At 35.1% G+C, this 10,659-nt stretch overlaps 1 pseudogene; it reads left to right on the forward strand.

The window, feature by feature from the left end:
* The first annotated feature begins 6,593 nt into the window (after positions 1-6,593).
* Positions 6,594-10,304, forward strand: LOC139892038 (cysteine-rich receptor-like protein kinase 2; annotated as a pseudogene).
* The last annotated feature ends 355 nt before the right edge of the window (positions 10,305-10,659 follow it).

A 10,659-nucleotide genomic window follows, 5' to 3' on the forward strand; every position in this document is an offset into this window, starting at 1 on the left:
TAGATGCAAAAAATAATTGTACATTAACTATAAGAGTAAAAGATGTCCGTGTCCATTTTTCGTAGACTATTTTAAGGTTGAAAATGGACTTTGAAATTGATAAAAAGTCGGATGTCGTTCGGTGTCCTTGGTTTAATGTCTTGGTGAGAGAAAATATGACGTAGACCAATAAGAAAATAGAATAATTAAAAACACCATCGTCAGTATATCGACGATGGAACTGACGCCGGAATAGACATCAAGTGACTGTGGGCTAATATCCGTTTCAAGGGCTGCGTTGATCTCGATGGTGGGATCGACTCCGGACACCCACTGCTCTAGCTACTCACTTTTTACATTTAACTACTTCATGTACGACATATTTATGCAAGATTTAAACTCTTATAGAGTTATATGGATAGCCCTGATGACTTCATTAAAAATTTCATAAAAAATTACTCCATTTGTCCATTTTTTTTTCTACTTGTATATTGTTAAAAATAACTTCCTCTTAGAAAATAATTGTTGAAAACCAATTTACTTCTCTTACTCTTATTATAATTACTAATTATAAATTTTAATGAAATGATGATACTTTAAAAAAAGGATGAGAAGATCTTTCATCAATAGATGAATATTTTAAAAAGATGTAGCGAAAGAGATAAAACATCAATTAAAAAACCCAAATGATATGATAAACGAGCCTAATGAGTAACAAAACACATAAACAAGACGAACCAAACCATAAATCATGCGGTTATTCAAACATATTAATTTAAGTGAGTTAATCTATTACCATTACCATTACATTTAAATTAGAATTAAAAGTGTTAAGTCGCCATCCCTTAAGCCCATCCATAAAGTTTAGCCCATACCAGTTTTATCTGGATCCCGAGTTTTAGGATGTTTAGCCAGTGGTGTTGGGTCTTTTCCGACCCTTATCTTTTGTTTGGAGTTTGATGTTGCTCTTCTTTTCAGGTATGCTTCTCGGGTTGTGATGACTTTGCGACATTCTTTCGCTTTGGGGCGTTGGTTTTGAAGTGCCCTTGATTGGAGTCAGTATCCGTTTTATCTGGCTTTATCATCGACGGCTTCTCTGGTGGATCAACGGTGATTATTTGGTTTTTTGTTGTGTTTGTTGCGGGAACAATCGGCGTTCTTTAATCGTTGTCGTCATTTATTTTTTTCTTTGTTTAGTACACTCGGTTATTACGTCACCCTACGTTAGTTTTGCTTTGTTTGAATTTCTTTATTCGGATCCGTATTAATGTTATATTTTGTAATGCTTTTACTAAAAATAAAAATAAAAAATACCCATTTTATCACATACCACGTATTTAAATAAGCAATAACTAGAAGGGAATTGATATTTTCAACATAAAATTTGATAGATTCACTTAAAATTACTAAACTACCTTAAATAATGTATTACACAAATTTCTTACTCCCTTCGTCCTATATTTATTGTTCATTCTTCATTTTTGGTATGTATCAAATTAATTGTTCACATATATAAATAGGAAAAAAAATAATGTGATAAAGTTCTTTTGTGCTCTTACTTTATATATGTAAGACAAAAAAATGGGTAAAAAGTTAGGAGTAAGACTTAAAAATGAAAACATTAGATGGTACTGGTCTGCCTCTCTTAACGAGAGGTCAGGAGTTCGACTCCGCTAAGCTGCAACATTGCACTCAATATTATCCATGACCTCAAGTATCCACCTGACCGCCTTTCGCTTAGTATGGGAGCAGCGGGAAGAGGGTTTTAACGACCATGCCCTCAGATTGGTCCGGATTTCCTTTAGGATAGTAGTTGAGGACTGGTTATGCAACTACGAGAGATTAACGCGTTGGTGGTTTAGTTCTCCGTGATTGATCTCAAACTGATGTCCATAAAAAAAGACTGAAAAGTGAACAAATAAATACATGTGATATGTATTTTCTTAAACTGTATTATTTGTGAATAATAGATTTAAGGCCGAAAGAGTATTTTCGAGTAGGATTTATTGAAGGGTATTTCGGAAAAAAATAATTACCAGAAACCCATTTATTCTAGAAAAAAATAGACGTTCACAAAGACTGGTTCACAAAGACTGGTCCACAAAGACTCCGATAACCAGTCAGGTTTTGATCTGATTGCCGATTCTTTTCAAGCTCTCAAACGAAGAAGATTCGCCATTGCTGATTCTATGGACGCTCAATTATCTTCGGTTTTTCTTTAACTCGTACTTTTTACTCTTACTGTTACTCTGATTAATGTTTGACTTCAATTGATTTTCATCCGCTTTCTTTATTTATTTCCGAATTTTGTCTTTTAAGCCCTAAAATACCTGAACCGATGTGCTATTCACGTTGATCACGTATTTCAAACTACTTTGATTCTTTTATCATTTGAATATGAAATAACGCTTGTTATTGTATATTTTTTCATTCCGTGAACATATTTTTGTCGAAAGTGTTGTTGTATTAGTTAATTAGGGTTTTAGAATTATATTCAATTACTAGATACAATCTTTGCACCTTTTAAAAGGCTTCTTATATCAAATTTTGGCTTGCAGTTAATTATCTATGCAATGCAATTCGGATTTAGCATTGAAATGTGGATAATCTTCGTTTTTATTTATTCGTTATCGATGTTTTACATCGATAATATTGAGAGTATTTTTTGTGATATTGACGGTTAATTTAGGAAAAACTTGCTGCTGCAAAGCAAAAATATGGGCGAGAAATACGTGTATTTGAGACGACAACAGCAACAATCTCGCAAACATCGAATGATGCCTCTAGTAGTGGTAACAACTTCGCCTCGTATGTAACTAATAAGTATGTCAATGGCTATTATGTAATGTTAATAAGTTATATAAATGTGTGATTTTTATTGTCTGGATAGAGGAACAAGATGAGTTGGAATTCACACCGGAAGATTATTATCGCATATTGTCTACGAAAAAGGAAGGTAAGATGTATGTATATCTATGATTTACCATGTTTATAACTTTGGTAGTACACAATTTAGGGCAATATTTGTCATGTTAAGAAGTATGTTGCATTGTTTTCTTCTGTTTATCTATGATTTAATAATTTTTATTGTCTATTATTAATGAAATACATTAAAGATGTAACATCCCGCGTTTTTCCGTTAAATTTATTTTAATACCGTCTTTTTTTTTTAATAACATCTTTCGTCACCTATATTCGTACACTTCGTTAACTAATGTTCTTGATAATCCCGTTACTCGATTACAACATCTCTCGTTAACTTGCGTTTTAAAAATATTCGATCGGTTAATTCCCGCACCCGACTACAAACTTGAGGGACTAAACTCGCCAAAGAGCCAAACTAGTTGACTAGGTCAACTAGTCAACTCCATCCTCCTCCATTCATTTTCATCTCCACCATCTTCATTACTTCCATCTTTTCTCTCAACCTTCAAACAAAAGATTCATCATCTAATTTCGATTTAGCAAGCAAACATCAAAACAAACTACATATTCTTGATCCTCTCATCATCCTCTACGATTTGATACTAACTTCATTGATTTTGGGTAACATTTCTAAAACTCTAGATTTCTTTAAATTCGTGTTTTTGACTTGAAATGTTGTTAGTTAGTGTCTATGGCTCGTGTATAACATGAATATATGATTTGTATGCTCGATCTTGATGTTTTGGTGTAACTAGCTTGAAAATGAAAAGTGTATGCTTAATCTTTGATTTTGGATGATCAAATGTGTTAGATTGTTAAAGTTCATGTTTTAAAAGTGTTACTAGCATCATTAGCTTCATGTTGATGTATAGATTGATTAAAGAAACTTCATAAACGTGATTATTGATTTTGTGAACTTTTGGTTAGGGTTTGATAGCTTTAAAACGAACTTTTGATGCGTTGAATGCTCGTTAATGTTATTAATAAGTGTTTAGTTGTATTACATGTTTGATTACCTTCAAAACGGCATATCATATGTATAAATTGGATTCCCGGAACTTGAAATGCATTTGATGAACCTAAACTTTGATTTTGAACGCTTAACGACCATTCAACGAGGTTTCTGTAGTCTTAAATGATGATTTTGATTAATGATATGTGGTTAGTTGTATTCCTTGTCGAAATAGCTTTCCGATGATATAAAATACATGTTCTAATTGTTTGCGGATCATAAAATGTGATTGTTTGTGTTTTGGTTCGTCCATTTGAGGAATTCAGCAAACAGACCCTGGATGCCAATTGGGACGCCGTCCTGACTTTTGGGACGCCGTCCCACTCTTCATATTGGGACGCCGTCCTGATTTTGGGACGCCGTCCCACTCTTCATATTGGGACACCGTCCTGATTTTGGGACACCGTCCTGATACACTAAAATGGGCTGTTTTGCTTGGTCATTTGACGTAAAATGTTTGATATGCTACGGACCTCCGATTAACATGAAATTTGGCCAACATGCTCATATATGATTATATAACTTAGAAAAATTGTCGGATACCCGACCCGACCCCGTTGACTTTGACTTTGACCAAGTTTGACTTTTAGTCAAACTTAACTAAACACTTATGCAATCGTTCTAGTCTTTCTTTTATACTTGATTCTTGCATGAAACTTGACAACGTGATTCACATGCTATACTTTTCGAGTCGTAACGAGCCATAGGACTAATTGAACACATTTCACCCGACCTTGTATCGTAACCGGTTAATTGACACAACTTACTTGTTTAGGTCAAGGCTAAGCAACTTTCATGCATACGTTACTTTGTGAAGTACTTTTATACTCGTGCACTCGAGGTGAGATCATAGTCCCACCTTTTCAACAACTTTTTATACTTTTAAATTGTGGGCTGAGAAACATATACTTTGTTACATTTTGTACTACTTACTTTTATACTTTGAACACAAGTACAAGGAAAACAAACATTCCACAGCGAGTTAGAACAAAAATCCTCAATTCGATTATCATTAGTTACACTTGCAGGGTGTAAGCGAGAACTTATATTGTGTGGCCATACGGGTTTGACAAACCCTCATTACGGACGGTTCGCTACCGTCTACGGATGAAATATATTTTCGAGAAACAGTGTATGTTCTAACACTATTGTGATGGGGTTCTATGGAAGGAAACGTTAAGTCTTGATAATTGGGTGCTCGCGAACAATACTTTTGGAATGCAAACGATTTTGATAATCAACTATGGGAATACTAAATCTTGTGGTTCAAAAACAACGTTTACAAATACATCTATGATTTCACCAACGTTTTTCGTTGACAGTTTTCTATATGTTTCTCAGGTTCATACTCGGCTACTTGATACATGCTTCCGCACACTTTGATTTCTTGCTTGAGGTCAAGCATACATGCATACGCTAGTGATAGCACTTTTGGATTAAACCTTAAAGCATACATACTTACGCTATTTATAGCAACTGTGATTTTCAACTTATATTATGTCGCAAGTTATTTCATTTATACTTTACAATTTTTGTAATCTTAAACTTGTTGTCGAATTGTTTGTAAACTAAACTTTGCAAGTCTTGTACGTTTCAAATGAATGCGACATAATTTTGGTCAAACGAGTCTCATATAGGGACTACGACCACGCAACGGGACCTAAGTTAACGGCGCCGTCAATAACGGTTTTGGTCGGGTCGTTACAAGTGGTATCAGAGCGTTGGTTGTAGGGAACTAGGATATGCATTAGTGTGTCTGACAGAGTCGTTAGGACGCATTAGTGAATCTAGACTACAACCGGATAGTTAGCCATTGCATTCTGACATACATTTGCTATAGATAGCACTTACTTGAATACTTGTGCATTAGGCAAACTTTTTAATGGTACCCAACCTTCATCATACGAACTCGTATTCCGCCACTTTTTGGTAACACACGTGAATTCAAGGTTTATACGCGTACGGATGACCACGACTTCGTTAGTCACTCTAGTTCGGGAAGTAATGTCTTTAAAGGGTGTAGAACTCATACCTGTGCAGAAGCATGAGCCTATCAATCCACCTGCTCCTGAGCCTGTTGTGGCCGCTGTTCCTCCATCACGAAAGCCGGCTACTGACAAAAAGATGGTCAAGCCCAAGTGGTTGAAAATGTGACATTTTACAAGAGATGATACAGATAAATTCATTCTTTAATGTTCACTTTGATATAGTCTCCAAAAACACTATTAACATTTAGATGGCAGAATAGAAGAAGGGTTCTTCTGCTACCAATATGAATTTTTTAAGTTTCAAACAAATTTTATCTGTAAATTGTGGCCGATTTATTCATCTATTAATCCTTTGCAATGCTTGAATTCGAACTTTAGAGCTTTAAATCGCACATGCCCACAACTTTCTGGATTAAGAATACAGAGGTAGGAGCCTATAGAACATATCCTTTTCTAGTAAGGTTGTGTATTTTTTTTATAACTATATAAGTTTTATTATTACTACATATTTTTCTTTAGCACTCCACGGCATCTTTTATATAAGGCTTTTTATTATTTAGTTAAAGAGACTGTACGTATAAAACAGTAAAATAATTATTATATTATACTATTATTATATATATGTTTTATGTTTTATTACTAGAATAGAAAGAATAATGATCACTAGCTGGATGTGGAATAAAAGGTATCTTTTGGACCAAAAATCCGTTGAAAAGTAGCACCATTTAGTTAGTGCAAGTGTGCAACATGATTATTGTCAGCCATTATCTTTCTAGAGAAAATGTGCACTAAATACAGCTCCGGCACCATATATTTTGAATAGCTGAATCAAAACAACTCAAACAGTGGTGGTGTGTTCTGGTTCTCACAGCGGCTAATGGCTGTCCTAGTTGCCTTCCTTGTGTTATTGTTGACAGAGACAGGAAACTCTCAATCAGTCAACCATGTTAACAATACTAACATTCTTATGCGATCGTTTTGTGGGTATGACGCTCCTGAAAATCTTTCTAATTTTCATAGAAACCGTAACTCGAGCTTTGATCAACTTAGAACAAAATTGTTGACCAATGGAGAGTTTTATGCTAGAGCTACTGGTGGAGACTCTGTATTCAAGTGGAGGAGACTCGGTCTTTGCACTCGCTCGCTGCTGGAACTATCTTTCGGTAGTTGACTGTGTGGCTTGTTTTGATGATGCGGTTTCTGTACTGCTCAACTGCACAGATGGCAATGGTGCTTACGCCTTATTTGATAACTGCGTTGTTAGGTAATTAAGGTCTTATCCTATATTTGGTGTATATCTTTTCTACCAATGTTAAATGTACACAAACTTCTACTTATTAAGGTACGATGACTCTGAAGACTACTACAAAGATCCAACTGTCAAACCGCATTATGAGGATGGCGCTCAATATTCATCGTGCGGCAATCAGTCATCATCTCAGCCAATATCAATTTTTGATCAAACTGTAGATCGGTTTTTATCAGAGATTAGAGATGTTACTTTAAGAACATCTAATTTTTATGTAGCGTCCACAAGGCAAATCACTATTGTAAATGCAACAGTGTACGCGATGGCAGTGTGTGTTGAAATCATAAACCAGGCTGTTTGCAGAACCTGCATGAATACCGCTTATGACAAATTAAAAAATTGCCTACCAAGTACAGAAGGAATGTATTTCGATTTGGGATGTTTTGCTAGGTATTCAAAAACTAAGTTTTTCAACGACAACCAGATAAAAGATCTCACAAATGTCTTGAAAGGTAAGGCCACTTCTTTCTTTATATAGTGTTAATGTGCACATACTTAACACTAAATAAATGATGATTATTTAACATTAATGTATGATATTAAAAGAAAAATCATCATCAATTTAGCGTAGTGATCGGGGCCCTGATATTCTCAAAAGATATTTCAGGTTCAAACCTCACTAGCACAATATCTTCGGGTGACCACAGAAAAGGTTCGAAAACAGTCACGGGATAACCCACCACTTAGGCTGCATACACCTGAATAAAAAGTTCTCTCCTTTCCCGGGTAGCGAAAAACCATAACCGTTTGTATGATATTATAGGAAACTCAAGAAAGGTAGCCACAATTGCTGGAACCAGTGGCGGTGTAGGTCTTTTGCTCATCATCCTAATTTTATGGTTCATGTATCGACTAAGGAAAAAGTCAAAGAAGAGTGAACAAAGTAATTTTGTATCATGTAAGAATTTTCATGTAGGGTTTTCCCAAGTAAACAACTACTGGAACATTATCTTCAATCTCATAATAGTGATAACAATTCCCTAAATATGTGTTCTTCCCATTAGATGCATTAGATGTAGAGGATTTGGAGGGGGCAATAAAGTATAACTATCAGGATCTGAATTCGGCAACTAGTAATTTCAGCAAAAAGAATATTATTGGTAAAGGAGGTTTTGGTGAAGTGTTTAAGGTAATCAATTAGACTATTTTTTTTAAGGCAGGAAGTTGGAATCACTGACGGGACGGGGATAGAAACCACTCATCCAATCATTTTCACGCACACGCGTGCTTTTGGGCAGAAATTCGAACCGCATTACAGGGACCCGATCTTTAAACCATCCCGAGGGGCAGGCAGAGCGGGCCGAATTCTTGGATATGGGTCGGTAAACCTTCCCGGGGCAATCCATAATCTGGTAAATACCCTGGATAATTGAAGAGAGGGACTCGAACTTGAGACCTCCCACCCTCATCCAATATACAAGGTATTGGGGTACCACTAGGCCAAAGGGCGGGTACAATCAATTAGACTAATTCATTTGGAATGCTATAATTATTGAAAACTCTTATAGATTGAAGAAATGTAACAAATCTGTACATAATAAACATACATGTTGAATATTATACTATAATGCATCATTAAACAATAAGGAACCAGTAATAGTTTTTAGATGGTTTAACAGGCAACTCTTGATGATATGAGTGTTGTGGCAGTGAAAAGGCTTCATTTGCAAAATGCTAGAGCTAAAATGGAATTTGAAAATGAAGTTAAGCTTATAACAAATATTCATCATCGAAATCTTCTACGTCTCCTTGGATGGTCTACCGAAGAAGGATCTGATCTACTTCTAGTCCTAGAATATATTCCGAATGGAAGCCTTGACCAATATTTGTGGGGTAACTCCATTGTTAAACTATTAACAGCTTAACGCATATATGATTATGTTCATATAATATTCATGTTGAAAACATTTGTATGCTAATTAATATGTTCATCATGAAGGTGCAAAAAAGGGTACTTTGAGCTGGACCCAAAGATATGAAATAATATTTGGGGTAGCTAGGGGCCTTGCACATTTACACAATGAATTCCATGTGAAAATTATTCATAGAGACATCAAATCGAGCAATATTTTACTTACCGATGATTTCAAACCCAAAATAGCAGATTTTGGGCTGGCAAGGTTTCAACCGGAGGACCAAAGTCATCTTAGTACTAAGTTTGCTGGGACTTTGTAAGTTAAATTTACCATACATTTATTTATTGCCTTCATTTTATTCTTTTTCTTTATCTTATTTGTTCTTATGTTTTCACTATTTGATGTGATCTCAGAGGGTATACCGCACCAGAATATGCACTTCGTGGTCTTTTATCCGATAAAGTTGACACCTACAGTTTCGGAATCGTGATTCTTGAAATTGTTAGTGGTCGGCGAAGTACTGAAGTGATATCTGAATCTACTGATTTTCTTCTCGAAAATGTAAGATCCCATGTTAATACCATCCTTTTTTTGCCGTTAAAAATAAAATAAAATAAAATAAAATACCATCCCTTTTTTTTAGTGTTTTTCTTAATTTTAATCTAAGAACGCCAAATGGAATTCGAAGCATAACAAAATTTATTTATAACTTCTATACTCTGTTCTTCTTCTATTCGATAAATAGGCGTGGAAGTTGTATGAGAAGAAAATACATTCGAAGCTCATCGATGAGACATTGGACCTGAACCAACACGAACGAGAACATGTCATGAAGATCATTGAGATTGCTTTATTGTGCACCCAGTCACCAGCTTCAGATAGACCAACAATGTCGGAAGTGGTTACGATGTTGCAAGAAGGTCGATCATTGGGGAAAAGACAGCTGACAAGGCCTACTTTTGTGCACAATCTAGATAGGAAAATTCATATAGGCACTTCAAGGAATCCTATATTATCCAAAAATGCTTACGAAAAACCGAACAAAATACAAGCAACTCAACCACTAGATACTACAAAGGCGGACAACTAATTCCTAAGGAGATGTGAAGGAGAATTAAGGTGATAAATGGTGCAAACATCATGCATACTTACTTCTGATAGCTTCAGTGCACTATAAATTCGCTGGATGATAAATAGTGTATGTCGTTTAAATTGTTCGAATATAATAAAGTCAAGTTACCGATATATAATTAAGTCAAGTTACCGATATGTAATATGTAATATATACTTCATTCATCACATTATAAGTGTCATGTTTTGATATTTGGAATTCTTTCTTTTCTAAGGCTGACTTTATATTTTGTGTTTGTGTTATATAGTACTTGATGCAAGTCATACTTGATGTAAGTCATATCCAAGGTTGCAAAATTCGTTATTCGGGGAGTAATTGAAATGTCCCGTTCATATTGATTATAAACGTTCCATATTAATTGATTTCGTTGCGAGGTTTTGACCTCTATATGAGACGTTTTTCAAAGACCGCATTCGATTTTAGAACAAACCATAACCTTTAAAATATTACGACGATTA

Source organism: Rutidosis leptorrhynchoides, chromosome 2 (genome assembly GCF_046630445.1).
Source record: "Rutidosis leptorrhynchoides isolate AG116_Rl617_1_P2 chromosome 2, CSIRO_AGI_Rlap_v1, whole genome shotgun sequence".
Taxonomy (NCBI): domain Eukaryota; kingdom Viridiplantae; phylum Streptophyta; class Magnoliopsida; order Asterales; family Asteraceae; genus Rutidosis; species Rutidosis leptorrhynchoides.